At 41.2% G+C, this 18,983-nt stretch overlaps 1 protein-coding gene across 18 annotated transcripts in view; it reads left to right on the plus strand.

Annotated features, from left to right (window-relative positions):
• The window catches only part of BTRC (beta-transducin repeat containing E3 ubiquitin protein ligase), a 119,689-nt gene that overhangs the window by 67,372 nt on the left and 33,334 nt on the right, over window positions 1–18,983 (plus strand). The gene's annotated exons all lie outside the window — the stretch shown is intronic.

Here is an 18,983-nt window from a genome sequence, read left to right on the forward strand (position 1 = left end):
CCTAATAGTGATCTTCCTTCCATAGCAATATGTCTATTTTTATCTTAATTGTGAATTTCATTTTTATTTATTTATTTTTTGGTTCAAGACAATCTTTATGCTTTAGGTCCCCCCCCCATCTCTAATAATCTCTTTGCAAATAACTGAAGAAGAAATGTGATATTCCTGCTTCCCCCCACTCCACCCCACCATACACATTCTCCAGATTTTGATAGACTTGTTTTATTTATTTCCAAAATTATATCCGCAGGAAACAAGCTGTTTAAATTCAGATTATGCTGAAGCAAAATGGTCCTGGTATGAGAAGCAACGTGCTGTTTTATGAGCGCAGAGTCCCTTTTCTCATAACTGATTGATAGTAAATATTTTCCTGAAGAATTATTGCCAACCATGAACAGTGCAACTGTTTCACTTTTTTTTCCGTGCTACTTGCTGTACCAGCCATTGTCTGTAATTAAGATCTACAATTCACAATGCAGACGTTTGCACTTCCTCTGGGTCTGAGCTATTTATAAGGCATTTCAGCTGTTCAGAGTTTCTTTTGAGTGTTAAACTACACGTAAACAGGCTTCTTTAGTCTTCAGTTATGCAAACACTGTGAAGTAGTTGTTTTTTCTGCTTCTCTTACCGCCCAGCATCATTTTGTGTGTCAGTGAAGCCACAAATTAAAAAAGAATTACACTTGCTTTTTTAAGTGTAAAAGAAACATTGAAGAAATATTAATTTAATCCTTAGCTCTCATAAATTGCTTTATAGCTGAGGGTCCCTAAGAGTATTCCAGAGATGAATTCTTACAGCTCTGCAATAAGGATGGTCATGTGGGGAAGTGAGGAGATCTTTTTGCTCTCTTACCTCAGTCTTGATATGAAAAATAATTCCAGAGTTCAGTCAGCTGGGTGGAGATGCTTTTACTTTCTGAAGCACTGACTTTGGGATCTTGAGAAACCAAATTGCATGACCTGCGAAGCTGAGTTCAGTAAACCTTGGAGAGGCTCCCACAGAGATCTTGGAAACTCCCCCTCAGGTTGGACTGAACACCAGGGAAAACTTTTTTGTGATGAGGACAGTCAGCTGGAACAGGTTGCCCAGGGAGGTTGTGCAGTCTCCATCCTTGGTGGTTTTCAGGACCAGACTGGATGAAGCCCTGAGCAACCTGGTCTGACCTCAAAGCTGACCCTGCTTCGAGCAGGAGGTTGGACTTGTGACCTCCTGAGGTCCCTTCCAGCCGGAATTATCTTGTGATCCTGTCAGTGTACAGATAATGAAAATATAATGGAAATCTTTTGAGAATTAGAACTTGACCTGGCACCCTTAATCAAAATTCCCCTGCACATGTATTGCAGTGTAGCGTCACATGCTGTAATTGCACCCCAAGTGTTTGCTGTGTTTTGCTGATAGTCTGCATAAAGGATTGCAGTCCTGAGGTCTTCATTCAAGGCACTGTCACATTAAACTCCCCAGGACTGTTCACCAGGGTAAGAGTTATGAAACTGGGCTTGCACTTTTAAAGTACTCTGGGATCTGTCATGATGGAAATGTAAAATAGTTTGTAATGTAAATCATTGATGGTTTTAGTGGTAGACAATGTATAAGAAGTGTCGCTTCCCAGGTGGTCGCCTGCAGTGGCAGCACCCCCAGAGATGATAGAGAATGCAAATGCCATCGTCATGGCATCGAATAGATACATTTTCAGATTTTTCAAATGCAAGAACTGAAAGAAGAAGTTATTTGAAAAACATGACAAATTCTTGCATTAAGGCTTCTGGCGTGAAATGCTGGAGTAATCATTTCATACTGTCGCCCACTGCAGGGATGCCATTGGCATGGCCAAGTGTCACATTTCAGAAGGCAAAATGAGTTCTGAGTTTAGGCTAGCAAGGGAGCTCATAAAAATGAGCCCATTTTTGTAGCCCGATCGAGATTGATATGGGGGAAGTTCCACCGTCTTTACTGTTCGGAGCGGGCTGGGGAGGGGAAATAGGATGAAGCAAGTTCATCATCAGGCATGTACTGCAGCATTGCCCACCGATGCATGCCGGATCACCGGCACGCAGAGATCACATGGCTCCTCCAAAAGTCAAACGATCAATTCGCCTCGTTTTGGCTCTGTACTTAATGCACAAACAGTGCGATCTGCAGGGCTGTAATTGCATTGTTAGGGCCAAGGAACAAGCCTGTGCCTTTTCAGCAGACAGCTGGCAGGGAAAGAGGCATGTTGTTAGGAAAGAGAGAGGCAAGGCAAATAAAATTACTGCTAACGCTCAGAGATCGGCAGGAGTCCTACTTGCCTAATCTTACCGGTGGGAGCAAGCGGCTGTTGTAATCCAATTATAGCAGCATAAGCAATTTGTTAGACACTCCGCATAATGTAACAATTTCCCAATAAACTCTGACTTGTAATAACGTCGGCAAGAGCCCACATAAATCTGCCCGAATGGTGGGGGCTGGAGTGTTCGGCTGGGGGCTTGTAATTTGTGCCATCAGCACGTTTTGTGGAGTGTGGTGTGGTGCAGTCTTTCAGTGCAGGAATTTTAAGGAGAAAAGCATGGCACGCCCCTCCAAGAGAAAACCATTAGGAAGGGTCAAAAGAAACAGCAAACAAAGCTGGGAGGTGGCTTTTCTGGGAGGAAGGGAAAATCAACCCCAATTCACAAAACTCTAGCTGTCGAGGATTTAAAAATATTAAAAAAAAGCAGTAATGAAAACTACAGTGTTTTAAATTACAGCAGGGGGAGGAAGGGGAACTCGAATTACATCTGTTTTGGAGGGGGAGGGAGAAGAATACACTTCCTTATGTTTAATCCGTTTAAATATTAAAAAAGGAGCTCAAGTGTTGAAAGGGATGCTCCATGCTGTACAGGATAGAGAAGCCCCCAGATCCTGTCCCAAGCAATTCATAATCTACAAAGGGAAAAATTAAACCTTTTCTGGTATCCAGTTACTCTCCCGTTGTCTTTCTTGCAGCTCCTAGCTGGCTTCGTGCATATTGGCACAGCATCTTGATGATGTGTCTGAGAGATAAAACGTAGGTCTAGAACCATTCACTTTGAGCGTACCCCAGCGAATTTAACTTTTTTGGCACAATGATGAATGTCCCCTCTGGTTCATGCAGATCTACACAAAGAACTAATCTAATTTAGATATTATTTAAAAGTAAAATCAGTCTGCTGTGCTCTGCCTGTCACTCTCGGAGCACATTGCAAGTTACAGCGTCGTAGACACCAGATTAGGGTTTATGTGTAGCAAGATTCAAGATATCATATTTCTGTTAATCCTTCTATTTAGCATTTCCCTCTGCTAAAATGCAGATAGGCAGCAGCCAAAATAATGCAGCTCCCTTTATATACAGCGTAGAGACTTCCAGAGGTCCGGGATTTTAAATGGAGTCCTTAGGACTGCTCTAGTGTAAAAATGCCTGACTTCATCCCGCTAACAATACTTTATTCATTTCCTAGCCGGGGAATCCTGGGAGGCTTCAATGTGGAATGACATTTCTGCTCTGACTCGTTCCCAAGGCGCAGCAGCACAATGCTTTCTCGGAGGGGAAAAGCAGCGCCCAGCTGCATGAAACAGTTTCTCTCAGCGTTTGAAACTCCTGCTCTCGATGCCCGGGTTTTGATGCTGGGCTACGTGAGCTCTTTCGCTTTGCAAAAAAAACCAAAACCCCAAACCAAACCGTTGACCTTGCGCGTACAGCCCGCGTAATTCTGGCCACAACACGTTTGTCTTTACGTTAGCGCAGCAGTTGGCATGATTTTAGGACGTGTTTACGTATTCACCTGGAGCCTTAGCAATGAGCTGGGTTTTATTTAAACTGTAAAATAGTAGCCGAGATGTGCAGGCGGGCTTCTGTGTGGGTAAGGCTGCGTATTTTGCCATGCTTTATGGGGAGCTCAAGCCTCCATTGTTCTTAATCTTCATTGTCCGCCRGCGTGTCGGGATACCAGGCTGAGACAGCGAGCGGTGCCAAAAGTAGCCTAATAAATATTTTCTTTCCGCCTAAATATGTACAAAAAAAGCACGTTTAAGCAGGGCAGGTATTATCTTAGTTTACACAAGCTGCATCAATAAGCTGCAGTGCCTCTAATAAAGCCACTGAGTGTCGGGGTTTAACTAATGGCTGATTTTCGTGGCTTTGACAGTGAGCTGTGTGCGTTATTTTCTCCTGATATTGTAAAAATAATGAGAGCAAATTAGAACAATCAGTTTACCCGGATAGCTCCTGATTGGAGGTGATGGGCAATATGGCAGCGGGTAATCCATCTTCGGGCTCCTGTCACATTAACTTCAGCAGCGTGGAAAAGATCAGGCGGAGCGAGCGGGAATCCTGCCCAATCAGAAAGGGCAAATTAATGAGAAGAGCATTGTTCTGTGATCAACCTTTTAATTAGCGAGAGCGGAGACGGAGGCAGCGCTGGAGCTGGCAGCGCAGCTGCACAACGCTGGGCATGTTTTCTGCGAGGGGGAGGAAAAAACATGGGTTTTAAATTACCCCTTCTGTGCTCCCTGTACACCGGCAGTGTGTCTTCATTCGAAACCCCTTAAAAGATCTTAATAAACAGCCGCATCCAGGTTAATATTGCAAACGTGGCTGTTACTAATGAGTAGTTTAGAAGCAGGTCCTTTCGGGGGTCATTTAGGAAAATGTTGATCACTGTTTAAAAAAAAAAAGAAAAGAAAAAAAGAGAAGGGAGAGAGGCAGGGTCTGGTGCTGGATTTAAAGTTTCACTGCATCAAGGAAAGAAGAGGAGGGAGACGGATAAAATTAGAGTAAGGGACTGCCTGTTTTATAACTCCCCGCCTTATTTAGTATATGYTTGAAATAAGATTCCTTGGCGTATATTTGAAATGAGACTCCTCAGTTAAAAATACTATGCATGCCATGTGTCTTTAAGCAGCAAAAAAGAGATCAGATACTGCATTCATTTCCTGATACGCCTTTTTTGTTTTTTGTTTTTTTTTGTCTGTGTTTTTTTGCACCAACATTTTCAGTTTATTCACTTACCAGCAAGAAATTATAATTTGAAAGATTCAGCTTCTGTATTTGCTGAGATTAACTTGATTTTTTTTTCCTAGAGGATTGATAAAATAGCAGCTTTTCTCAAGTGCACCCTAAAAATAAAAATTAGAATTAATGACTGTCAAATCTGAGCATCAGTCTTAGAAAAAATAGATATTTTTGTAAAGGGGAAAACAGTAATGCTGGAAAAAGAATGGTATTAGGGAGTGATTGCTGGGAAGGAAAAGAAGAAATATTATGAAATAGTACTAATGTCTGCAGTGCGGAGGAATCGAGCTGCTTCCATATTAACACAGTTCCTGTTCTTTCTTGACATATGCATCGTGTTTTTCAGGCATAACTTTTCTCCTTCCCTGTAATTCCCAAAGAAGTGCTAATGGTTGAAGAGCAAGGCTCGGTCCTTCTGCTTGCGGTGTCTACACGGTTTTTTTTTTCGTTTTTCTAATCAGGACACTTATGCAGGCTCTTTTTGCTTCTAGGTATCCCACTTTCTGATACAGAAAAAACAAGTGAAATATTTTGAGTATGCAAGAGACACCAGAAAACTGGCGTGCTATGCACAGCTAACTGTACAGGCTGTTCATGTTGCTCTACTGTAAGCACTCACCCATTAGTGAATTGGGTATCGCTTGCTTTTAGGTGGGTAGCAATAAATCAGACGTGCTGGAAGGCAAGGTTTGTGGGGGTAAGCTGGGCTTTTTTTTGCTTTTCTTTCTGTTTTTTTTTTTAATTCTAGCCAGATCTCACCGTTGGTGGTTACAATAGTATTTTGAACTTTGTTACTTTGTAGCAATAATGTTACATTTTCCCTCCCCCCTCCTGTTTAAAAAATGGGGGTGGGGGGGTTGTGAGTTTGGTGATTTGCAGGTAGTTTTTATAGCTTAAAACACATCCCTGCAAAAAATTAACCTGATAAACCACAGGGCGTTAGTATTACTTAAACCAACTGTATTTGTGATGTAACTGGTAGTGGGACTTGCAGTTCTGCCTGTTAAGGTTGTCTACTATTTTCCAATATGAGAAACTGTTCCAGTTGTTTATAACTTTGCTACTATTTAACCCTTTGTGGTAAAATTTTATTTTGGCTTCAGTCTGATTTCCCTCCCTCCCTCCAGGCTGAGGCAGAAATAAAGTTTGGTGTGTGGGATGAACAGTATTCACTTAAGGGACAGCTGTTCAATATTTTATTTTATTCTTGCTGTTTGTTCTGGGCCCCGGGCTGTATTTATTGCATGCCTTTCAAGCCCTGGTCAGAATATGGAAATATGAACTTCCTCTTGGGGGTTTCCCTGTAGTTTGAGTGCTTCACAAACCTTAATTAATCCTTCCAGTGTTTCTTGGGGCGAGGGGTGGACTCTCAGCCTCCCTTTTTGTGGAGGAGTTCAAAAGTTACTCTTACGGCTGAAATCCAGGTATGAAATAGTTTATTTATAGTAAGCAGCAAGGCCCCACAGGAGGCGTATTAGATAGGAATTATGGCTCCAGATTTTGAGACACCTTTTGTCTTTGTCATATTCTGCTTTTCCGTCTCAGTTCTTCTATCTCTAAAACAGGATAATGCTGCTTAACATTCCCTCATTAGACTCTGGGGATCTGGAAAAGTGTCAGTTGAAGCGTGTTTGGTACTTGAGCAGTATTTTTGTTTATATACACCCAATGTTGATGTGGGCTCTGTTCCTCTAGCCCCCCTCTCTCTCCCACCCAGTCTGCCTGCATTTTAAAAAGGCTGAATTAGAGCTGCGTCTTGGGACACCAGCCCCCCCAAGAAGTTAAAGAACGTTTGCAGTCAGATTTGCAGTCAAATACGATCCGTACAGGAGGCAAGGGGAATGCCTAGGGAAGAGCTGGACCCTTTCTAAGCCAGCCGTTTTTGTTGTTGTTGTTGCTTAAGACACCAAAAGATGGCAAAGCTTTTTTTCTTTTTTAATAAAACTCAAAACCTAGTAAATTATTCCGCTGCTGCTTAAATCAGTTTGTCGGTTCCCAAAGAGATTCCCTTGCGGGATGAGACTAACTGGCAAATTCCTGCCCGAAAGTAATCTTATTGCAAAAGAATAACAGGGAAGAGGCAACGTATCATAGAATTCACAGACTCCCGGCACCTTAAGTATGGAGCCGCTACTGTGACTCTGTAATGGGATGTCCCAGCATGGGGTATAATATCATAAATAGTGTAAGTATGCCACGTGTGAATTAATAGGCAGCCTAAGGATTGTTAATGTTTACATATATGTTAAAATGAACATACAGCAAATCTTAATTCTTTTTTAGCCTAATAGACTTTTGTTTCTCTGGCTCCCAGTTGGATTTTGCAGCTGGCTGATTTTATCAGTGTTAGATGTTCTCGGTTGATTTTACATCTTGTTTTCTGTTAATTTTATTTGAAAATTGTTGATATTTTTCATACTTAATTCTCTACATTTTACATTTTCTCAGTGTCATTTTCCTGCCTCTCTCTCTTGCCACCCCCACACGCTCGGTCCATTCTGTCCCTTCAGTTTGCGTGCTGCTTTGAGAACAGAGGATGCTCTCAGTCCCCAGCAAGCTCAGGAAGAAATCATCCTCTGGGATGTCCTGCTTCACCTTTTGCCCAGTCACTCTGAAGGCTTTCTCTACTGTATTTTAAGACCAGAATTGTGTATAGAGTCCTACTGCTTACTGTCTTCTGCCTGAAGCTCAGATGGCTTAGGGAGCATTAATGCAACCTTGCAAAGCCCTGTGAAGTAGCTGTATAGTTTCTCAGGAAAGGGGACGGGGGGCAGCTTAGCCATGATCAGACAGAAATCTGAGCAGAGTGAGGAGTAAAAGTTGTTCCCTAGCTCTACTGACACTTAGTCTCCTGCTTTAACTGCAAGTTCATCTTTCCTTTCACAGAGGTATGTGCTTGCTTTCCGGACTCCCACTGATTTTCATCACAGCTTCAATAACCATCACCTCTTCATCAGATTCTCTAAGATACTCCTCCTATGAATGTAGCTATCTGAACATCAGAACTGACATAAAAAGGAAACCCGTAGAGCAAGATACGCACTTCTATAAAGCTAGTGACCATCTGAGCACACCACAAAGGCTTTCACGTACAGCCAGGTTCTCAGACAGTGTTGTACGTGCTCGGAGGAGAGTACAGCAGTATTGACTTCAGCAAACTAGAGAGATCCTTACCCAGCGAGGACTCCTCTCTAGAGAACTAGCTTTCATCTTTGAATAAGCTACCCAAAAGCCCTGTACAAACTACTGCAGGGCAAAAAGAAGTTGCCTATCGATCATGTCTTCCTAGTTGACATGCTAGCCCAGTTTGGATCTAATAAAGAAAATCATTAAGTAATTAGAGTCTATACTGGAAGAAATTTTCCCAGATCTCTTCTCTCTCTCTCCCCCTGCCCTGTAGCTTTCAAACAGCTCCGACAGCCTCACTAAACTCATTGCTAGAAACAAACAACCCATCAACCAAACACACACCAGACTGTGAATAAGTAACAAAATGCAAAAGTTCCCACAGCCTTTCCCTGATAACTAATGGCCCCAAGCAGAACATCAGACTCCATGGATCCTATACCCGTGCACTTCCCAGAATATCATATGTTTTGTCCAGCACACCAAAAGCCTTTATGGATACAGTTTGTGAAGCCAAAACTGAGTATGGTTTTACTATGTTTTAGAATTTTTCCAATGTCTAGCTAAACTCTCCGTATTTTAAAAATTTCAATTATCTGTTTCTTTCTCTGCCCTATGACAGCTAGTGAACTCTCTGCTTGCTGTCCACAGACACCAGCTACATCTTTCAAATTTCTTCTTCTTCTTTTTTCTTTTTTAACAAAATTGGGTTCAACCATTTTCAGTCTCTATTTAAGTTAGAAGATCCTTTAATGTTTGAAAAAGTAGATTGAAAAGGTTTTGTATGATTTTTCCAACTATATAATCAATATTACTGTTCTCCACAAGCCCTTCCTCATTTGAAAATTATAGTAGTATCTTTTTGTAGCTGAAGCACTTTAAAGTTTGGAAGAGGCTAAGTTGTTTACATGATTTTAATTGTCTGCTTTTCATATATACAGTATGAGTCAACATGTGATACATGGTAACTTTTTCTCAAGTAATGCAACATGGAATCTGATTTATTCAATGTAAGTACACTAAACTTTTATAAATGTAAAACATTTGTAAAACATATGGTAAAAACATAAAGAGAATATTTATTTAAAGAGAAATCATTTTGTAAGTTTAACTATTAAAGTTTTATAAATAAGCCAGGTGCTTATTTATAAACTGTTCCAGAGTGTAATTTTTCTTTAGAGAAATTGCAAAATTTTACCTATGCTAATGAAAACAACACAAATGTTCATATATGTTAAAGCACTGGCTCCCAAAGTACATCTTGTAGGTCCATGGAGGTGAAGCTGAAAAGATGTGAACTTACAGGTTGCATGAGTAAGTTATCAGACAGGAAACGGGAGCAGCATTGTTGAGCCTGCAGGCCCATTTCTTGCAATCATGTCTAATAAAACACATGTGCTTGAGATTGCCAAAAAGATGGTGGGGGGAAGGTCATTAGAGAAATAGCATGATTTCATTGGAGAACTTGGTGTCTCTCCCTCAKTTTATTTACAAACCTGGTCTCTGCTTTCATTTCTCCTTCCCTGTGATAACTTCTTTCACCGTAGTAACTTCTTTGGATCAAGTACTGACTATTAGAATCTCTTCTTATATGAAAGACTAGATCCACAGGCTTCACATCCTCTTCTCAGGTGGGGACACATGTACTTCCAGTATTTCCTGATGCTAAATTAAAGAACTCTTAATCTTGTGTAGGACCTGAAGTGGCTCAACATAATAATCTGTCTGGAGGTCAGACACTTGCCTCCATCATTCTGTCTCTCCAAGTAGATGGCCGTCAACTGGCAGGATGGTTTTTCTGCTGTTCTGCTGGCCATAAAAATTGATTCAGAACCGTAGTGGGCTCCAACTGGTAACTGTCTGTTCAGAAGTGCGTGTCGGGATGCAAGGTATCCATGGCAACCCGTACCCAGATAACTGGTCAATTAAAGGCAGAAGCGAGCAGAAGACTACAACAGTGTTGAAATCAGCCAGGTATCTTTTCTTTAATTATGGAGACAATAGACAGTTGTCCCTGGAGACAATAGGGTTCATAGTCATTACAGCTGACTAACCCAGCAGGTCACAGCCTTGTCTACCCCACAGGTCACAGCCTTGTCTTTCCAGTCAGCGGTAAGTGACCTTGAGATAACTCCTCCGTACTCCCCCAGCAGAAGTGCTTACATATCTGGGACTCTCAGGTCACTTGTATTTCCACCTGCCAGCTCCCATCTTCATCTAACTTAGCTTAGTTGAGGTCCATGTGCTTCCCGTCCAAACATCACCTGAACAAACAGCTCAAAGTTTTGCCCCAGATCCCATGGGAGTTCACCTGGAAACAATGAAGACAGGAAGATAGATCATCTTCTCTGTTCCTATGTGATGCATTTGTTATAAATGCATCTGAGACTAAGAGGGGCATCCTGTTGAACTACCTGCAGACACAGTGAATACAGCCTCAGGGATCAATCAGAGGTTACATATGCATCTCCTGGAGCTGAGACAAATGGATAAAGGCATACCAGAATGAATAACTTTTGTGGAACTCAGCAGCTCAGTGCCTAATGGAAAGGGTGTGGGTCGTGCATTTGATAAATCTCAGGTACACTCAAGCTGATTGTGCACATGCTAGAGTGAAAATCAGCAACACCTTTTTTGGGTGAAGTAGTTGTCCATCAACCATGATAGAGAAATGAAATCCTACATTTGTATGTTTAATAGAGTGGAGGCCACACTCATATATGTTCTCACTTGCTGAAAGTCAGTTTGGTGAGTTGCCAGTCAACCAGATTGTATCTGTGACCTCTCAGTTATACTCTGAGCTATAAGGTGGTGAAAGCCCTCTTGCAGAACAGGACACTGCCAGGTATGCATCATTCCACCTACTGGGACCTCTCAGGGCACTGGTTCCAATCCCTTGTTCTTTCAGGCACTACTTCATCCATTTAATGAACTTACTGAGTTTCATCTTACAACTAGTTAAAAGTTGGTTTGACAATTTTTTCCCCTGCTGTTTCCATCAGAAGATCATTCTAGAATCTGATTATTCTAAAGATTAGAAATCCTCCCCAAGTTTCCAGCCTAGCTTATTCATGCCCAGATTGTACCATTGATTCTTATACTCGTGTCTTCCTTTTGTTTTAGTAGTACCTCTTCCCTTTTTGGTGTTTATCCGCATGTATTTATAGAGAGCAGTCACATCCTCTTTGTCTTCTTTTTTATTAGGCTAAATGAATGGTCGTTGGGGAACGGCTAAGTTTGAAAAATGAGGAAGGAGAAACAGTGAAGACATTTGAGCATTTGTGGTTGGGAAGTTTGTTTTCCATGAGGAATTAATTTACATTTGCTTTTCTGATCGCTTTCTCTTGCACATTACCTAACTATTGTCCTGAACTGTACTGCAGTTAGTAACATTCACTTTCAAGTATGCCCAAAGACCTAATTCTTCAGGCCAATACAAAGTTTGTAGTTTAACTGTCATATTAAGGTAGTGACACGATCCAGATCTTCTGAAAGGAAAAGGAAGCATGGGCAAATGACTACATGGTTCTCTGTGTTACTATCTGCTATTCTGGTCCCTTCGTTCTCCTGGAACATTGTTCTGCCCTTTGCAGAACTCAGCAAATACAACTGTTTGACTGGATTAGATCTCATCAGTAGTCGCTGTCACTAATTGCAGATTTTAGAATTCTGAGTTTTCTCGGAGGGAACCTAGAATGGGAAATAACTCATGTTGTGCAGTAAAAGAAGCTGTTCCATATTTTCCTTCATGTATATTTAACACAATCCGTAATTTATAGAAGTAGATTTGAATTAGTCTGCCTGTGGAAGCTCATAGCCGGGATAACTTCTACAAGGCAGGCAGTCCCTTGTTGCATGTGCCTGACAGGCTTAGTTCAGGCTGCAGTTTGGAGATAGACAGCAATGCTCACTATATAGATCACTGAACCTTATTGTTGGGCGATAACTGAAAATGAGCATACCTGGTAATTGCTCTTACAGACCTGGAAGCACTATGTAAAGCAGCTGCAATTATTTGTTTCATCATAATAGTAAATCTGGACAGGCAAGTAGTCCTTGCATACTCAGCTCATGAAGTAGTTTGAAATCTGAGAATGGAAAGGATGCTATACACAGCCAGACTTGAGTTCTGCGTACAACAGGCAAGCGTACTTTTATGTGAGAAATATGCACTGAATTTGTGAATCGTTCTCTCTGTCCTAATTGTGTGCACAGGTTCAGACTTAACTTTCTTCTCATTTCCATAAGTCTGAGATCTTCCTGTTGCTTCAGAACACAACGTGAAACCCTTAAAACAATGGCCCGATACTGAGAATACAGTTGGAATGCATGATGATTACAATATTTCAGCACTGATATTTCTTACCCCACTTTTACTGTTAATAAGACCAGTTATGTGCATGTATTGTTTTAAGTCCCTGGATTTTGCAAAACTGTGTGGTTTGCAGAGTTAAAACAGATCATTCTCCTGCCACGTTAATATAGATGTGTTAGCCCCATTCTGGATCATAATTTATAATCCCAGGCAGTTCTTAGGTGCGTTGCAAGATGAATATTTTGAGGTTTGTTTTAGAAGAATCTGAACATGATTAGGCGTTGCAGTCAATTCATTATTGTTTGAGACCTGAATTTTAAAATTGGTTTAGGTCATAAATGAGTTTGGAATTTAATGGTTCGTTGAGAGCACCAGCTATGATGCTGAGACAACACATGAATATTAGAAAATCAACAGTCTTTGAAAAAAATTAAATAGTTGGAGGGAGAGAATTGACAGTCAAGATTGAGTGTCCAAGCAGGTCCCTTGCGTAGTACGTGCTGTAGACTTGCAAAAAAAATAAGAGAAGATATATCTGCACAACTGTTTAAGAATCTGGTATTTGATTGCTTCAAAGAATGAACAATACATTAACAAAGGTTTCTGAAGCCCAGAATTGGGAGAACCTTTTTTAAAAAAAAAGTCTCTGTGAAAGCATCTTTCAAGCACAATTTCAGATTTTGCTTATAGTAGGTGAAATAAATACATCAACATAAACAACTGTAACCTGATTTCAGTCAAAACCTAAACAGCTCCTCCCTCCAAAAGCCTGGGACGCATGCATGAGCTTTGACCTGGGGAACATGAGGTTAGAATCACAGAATCACTTAGGTGGGAGGGACATCAGGAGGTCCAGCTCAAAGCAGGGTCAACACTGAATTCAGAATTTATTGAATTCATTAGTACCAGATAACCTCCACTATTAGATATCTGCTTCTCCCAAGTTTTACGTATACAGGACTTCTACCTTACAATTCAAAGCTTAAGTCTCCCGCTGCATCCAGAAATGAAGCCAACAGGTGGAATATGTAATGCGTTTGCATGAGAAGAGCTACATTTGGCACTGGCTGCATCCCTTTTATTTCCTAAGATAGTGCCAAGGACCTCACTGAGTTATGCAATCTGGAAGTAACGAAGGTGCAAAAACAAAGGCTACAATGCATCTCCCATCTTCATTTAGGAAGCAGTTTGCCATAATACATAGAAGTGATCCGAGATCTAGCAAGATTCTGTATTCTTGCATGCAGGTGTAGGGGAGTATTGCTTATGCCATGTCTCATTATAGCTGTATCAGCCCAACCTCTGTCTTACCCATTACTGATTCAGAACTGAGCCACAATTTTTTGTAGATGGTGGGAAAAGCAGTTGGACTGCATTATCGATCCAAAGAAGCATGCAGCTAAGCATTGCCAGAATTGCAATTGTGGTTGTCTTGCTTTCGCTTCCAATGTCCTTTGACTCATGTTGAACAGCTCAGATAACTGACTGTAATCCTCTCTTGCCACATGTGAGAGGTGTGGAGAAAGAGAGAAGTAGTTGCCAGCACCTTTCTCCAAGTCCTCTTAAGGGGGTAAAAGAAACAGCCTTGGATGCCATCTGTGCCACGCGAGGGAGGTCTGCGTGTCAGGATTTGGGTGCAGAACCAGGACTGGGTACAGAGAGTTCAGGACCAGAATGGCAAGGGCAGCTGTCAGCAGAGACAGAGGGACATTGGCAGGTTACGTGAGGAAGGTGCTTCTGTCATCTACTCGGGTCTAGTTACTCCTAGTCTTTCTTACTGGACTTGTCAGAGAAGAGAAAGCTGTAACTGTGGTTAGCCTGACATGTCCTATTGTATTTCTTCTTTCCGTCATGCAGTAATATTAAAATTGCAACTTCTAAAAACAAGCAATGTTCAGAAGTCCCCTGGTGGTTAAATATTGAAATTGCTGTGATAAGTAAAGGAACTTAACTAAAGTGCACCCTCTCTAGGGCAATTAGGCTCAGGGAGTGTATTAGTTGTTTCCACATCTGTACTGATTTTAAGACCTGTATTCAGGATGCAGCATCTCAGTTTGAGAAAACTTCAACAAGGTAAAATATTTTCTTTACACATTTGAATTTTGACCCTGGTTTTAAAGGCTGGTTAAATGCTTTTTGTAGACCTACCTGCTAAAACGATTAGTACAGGTGCCTTTTCTTAAATTGGTGAAGTTTGGCCATGCCATTCCTAAGAAGTCTGTCTGCTTTCATTTAGTTCTTAAGTGACAAGTCTGTCTGCCAGCCCTTGAGGGGAAAGTTTGCACTTCTGTGTGGTGTGGTATGGTGTCATTTGCTGTTACTTGTCCTCACCAAGGACCTTTCATACAGGAGCCTCCAAAGACTTTACCAGCATTAAGCCTTGCTTTGTCTCTGTGTGATGTGTATTAGGATACATCGATTTAATGGATAGACTGTTGAAATGGAGTTCCTTGCCTACGGCAACTCCAGAAGATAGTGGGAAAGTTAGGAATAAAACTCAGAGAGACTTGGCTCCCATCTTCATTTCTAATTTTTACGTTGTACTGCCAGCTTTCAGTTTATCAAGAATTAATAAGTAATAACCTATGATTAAAAAGGTCTGCCACTCTTTCAGTCATGAGATGTTTCTCTTTCTTCAGCAGAGTGTGCAGAACTCAGCAGGGCTGCACCTTCCGAGTTTTACTTAAGCTAAGTTACTCAATATTTAATGCTGAAATGGAAGCACGTAATTCACAACTACAACTGTAGGCAACCTGTCAGCTACATTGGGATGTTTGGCAGCTGCATGGGAGAATGAGGATAGCAAAACTTTCTTATGCCATGAAAATTGAAATTTACTTTCTTTTTTCATTGTGTGTTGTACGCATGTCTGACATGATAATCCCTCAGCTGATCTGGAATTACATTTCAACATAGAGATTGGTTAATCAGAGCAATCTGAATGTTTTTAATCAGTTATTTTTAGAGAGAATTTTTTTCTGGCATTTGTTTCTCCTGAATTTCAGATAAACTAGTGGATGCGTTCTTAATTATTCATGTGGCAGCAAAAAGTAAAGCAAATAAAAATTACAGGCAGCACTACCCAAGTGCTTTGCATGGCACCAGATAGTCACAGCTTRGTATCTATGGCTTTTCTGTTTTGAGAGTGCTAGAGGGAGCTCTAACCCCTTGATCAGAGGAACAAGCTATGAGCAGTGTGTATCTGTTCGGCTTGCTCTCTGGTAGGAAATGTTGGATTCTCTTACTGTTTAATTTTATTGTGTGTCAGAAAGTTGCATATATTTTTTCCAGGCATGATCCCAAATTGCTCTTCCTAGATGAGGAGATGCAAATGCTGTGTTTTCAAGTATGCTAATACTAGACTTAATAGAGGCTATTGTGAATTGCCTGAAAATAAAGAAAAGAAGTGAGAGGTGATTGTTTCATAGAGGTGTTTAACAAATAGCATTATTAGTAAGGTCTAATATTCTCATATACTTGTTTTCACAAAGGAGGATAGTTATCACAATAGAGGACCTAAGGTTATTTAAAAGAGAGTATATTTAAAGCTGTTGGAAGGAAAAGCTACTTTACTCAGCATGTAATTGTTTTTTAGATGTTTAGCCAATTATTATAGCAGAAGTTAAAAGAAAGGGTTAGCAGTTGTTAGATAAATTTACAATGGGATACATTAGTGCATGAGGATGGAAGAAATTTCTCACATGATATATTCTACACTAATTCCATTCTTGACATGAAAGGAGTATAACTTACTCTCAGAAGTGGGATGAAAGATAAAAGGAAAACTCACCCTGCACTTGTACAAAGAAAAATACAGGTAGACTGAAGTTATTTTCACCATCTGTTAATCTCACTAAAAGGAATAATGGAATCATATCTCTGAGTGAAAAGTTGAACATTGCATGGGATGGTGAAGGACAAAGTGGGGCTAGCAATTATGTTCTGCCCCATTTTACTGGTTGTTGTTATGGGTTGTTATGTTCAAACAATTCCACATTGATTAAGTCTGTTCTAGGGATGGAATATTGTAAGGCTTCCTTCCTCCTCTAGTTTGAAGATCTTTCTGAAAGATTGTTGGCAGCTAGGCATCAAGCAAAAGAGGAGTCTCTAATATTCTGTGACTCGGACTTGTAGGTTCTACTGCAGTTGGAGTATCAGTTGATAGGGATGAAGTCTTCTGTTCAGATGTGAAACCAAATATGCCTTGCTGAAGAGAGATTATGGTCAGAGCTGTTTGCTTGTTGTTGGGACTGTTTCTTGCCTTTTTTCTGTCCTGTACTTTCATGTATCAACAGTATGAATTCAGCCTAATGTAATTTTGGCTATACAGAATTCACTAGAGAATGTCCTTAGTTTGTATTTTTGGAGTCTGTTCCTCAGGCTGTGAATATCTTGTCAGGTACTAATGAAAGAATGGGCCAACACAATCCTAGAACATAAAATCTTAGAAAAATTTAAGTTGTGATAGACATCTGGAGGTCTCTAGTTGAAGCACTTACTCAAAGGAGGACTAACTTCACATTTAGATCAACTTGCTCAGGGCCATGTCCATCCAGATTTTGAAAATCGCCAAGGATGGAGATTTCTCCTCTTTATGTCCAAATCGAATTTTACTTGCTAAAGCTTGTGCTTGTTGCCTCTTGTCCTGTCATTGTGCGCCTCTGAAAAGGCTCTGTCTGTCTCCTCCGTTATCTCCCTTTAGGTAGGGGAAGACTACTAGATCCCCCCCAGTCTTCTCCAGGCTGAACACACCAGCTCTCCACATATGCCATTTTTTCCAGCCCCCTGACAATCTTAGTGGTTCACCACTGTACTCACTCCAGTTTGCCGACAAGGTGACGTGGCTGCAAGGTTAGCAGCACAGCTAATCTCCAGAAGACAATGCGTATTGGTGGGTGACAGTAATGTGATTATCTCACAGGGGTTACCAGAGGCTACAGGACAAACCTGTCAAGGTATTGGCTGCAGCCTACTGACCAGTTTTGACCTGATGCTGTGCAAGAGTATTTCACAGACTTTTCCTGTTGCAGCTGCCTCTGTGATGGCTCGTCTCCCACACATGCTTCCAACTCTCTCTCCTCCCTCTACCCCATTATTTTTTCTTTTGCTTCCTTCCCTCTGTTGGTCCACTCAGGCAAAAGCTGTTTGCTACCCAGTGACCTGCTGCTAACAGCAGGGGTATGGTATCTATCAGTGCAGACTGATGAGATGTCCTCTTCTAGACCTAGCTGTGCTGGTGGAAAAGAATGCTACTCAGCCTTCGTCTGGCTGCTGCAGGTTGCTGCCCTCCAGGATCTGTCAGCAAAACTGCAAACCTGCTTTCAGTTAAGATGAGGTGTTTTAGTTTAGACAGTTTAAATAGCAGGTCTTTGCTAACAAGCTTATTTTGACTGAAATAGGTTAGGGAGCGCTCCTGTGGCCAACTCTGCCAGCAGATCTAAGTACATTTGCAGTGGGAACCAGCATGCATGTGAATCTTGCAGCTCTTCAGAACACTGCTGCATTTTTGCTTGATACATATCTCCTGTTCGCCCCAGAAATACGTAGTGCTCCCATCATTGGGAAATGGTACATGATATCCAACCTGTATACTCATGGTTTGCAGTTTTGAATCACTAACCCACTCGGCCTTGGCTGGGTTGTTTGTTGTGTTTGTGTCCTCTTCATTGTTGGTAGCAAAAAGCCTCTGCAAGAAGGAAACTGAGAAAATATGCTTCTTAGAGCTGTGTTCTTCTGGGCAAACTATCTTGGAGGACTTCTGTTTTTTGATAATAAAGGCTTTACATAGACAGAACCATAGCATTTTGAAAATCTCAGTAGCTTTACTGAGTGCAGACACTCGCTTTTTCAGGTCATTCTCCCCACCACTCCAATGGTGCACTGTTCCCAATTGTATAGTCTTCACTGTTCAGCTATGCTTTAAATCATTCAAGTCTACCTACCTGTTCCTTGCTGCTTTTCTCTGAGAGTTAAGGGAGTACTTAGAGCAAAAAGAAAATCAACAGTAACACCCATAAAGAGCAACTTCACTCAGGCAGCAGATCATGCTTGGGTGTTTTTAAAAACAGAAGCAACTGTTCCAGGAAACTATGGAACTGCTGCTTAGAGCATAGCTGATGCCTTTCCCTGCCATAAATGAGCCCTTTGCTGCTACTGGCTCTTACCGGATGACTTTAGTAGACTGGTTCTCCAAGTGATAATGTGCATGTTCCTTCCCTCCATTAACAGTAATAACATGTAGCAGTCCCAGCAGTTCAACACTGGTTCTGGTAACCATTCTGAGGAAGGAAGCATTTCTTTTGGTGACTTTCACTTAAAATTATCTATTAGCACTCTAGGATCTGCTCTGAAATTTGTTTATGATCAATTTACACCTAGTAAAACGTGCTCTGAAATCTAGCTCTTAAGAGCAGTGGTGGCTGCCCTCCCCCTGTATCTGTCTAGGTATGCATTTGGTCAGGGATCTTAGTTCGGGAAAGCAGCATATGCCAGTGTTGTGCTGATATAAGCAGATTTCTCATCAGCGCTTGTTAT

This window comes from Apteryx rowi, unplaced genomic scaffold (assembly GCF_003343035.1).
Source record: "Apteryx rowi isolate R43461 unplaced genomic scaffold, aptRow1 scaffold_3, whole genome shotgun sequence".
NCBI classification, from domain to species: domain Eukaryota; kingdom Metazoa; phylum Chordata; class Aves; order Apterygiformes; family Apterygidae; genus Apteryx; species Apteryx rowi.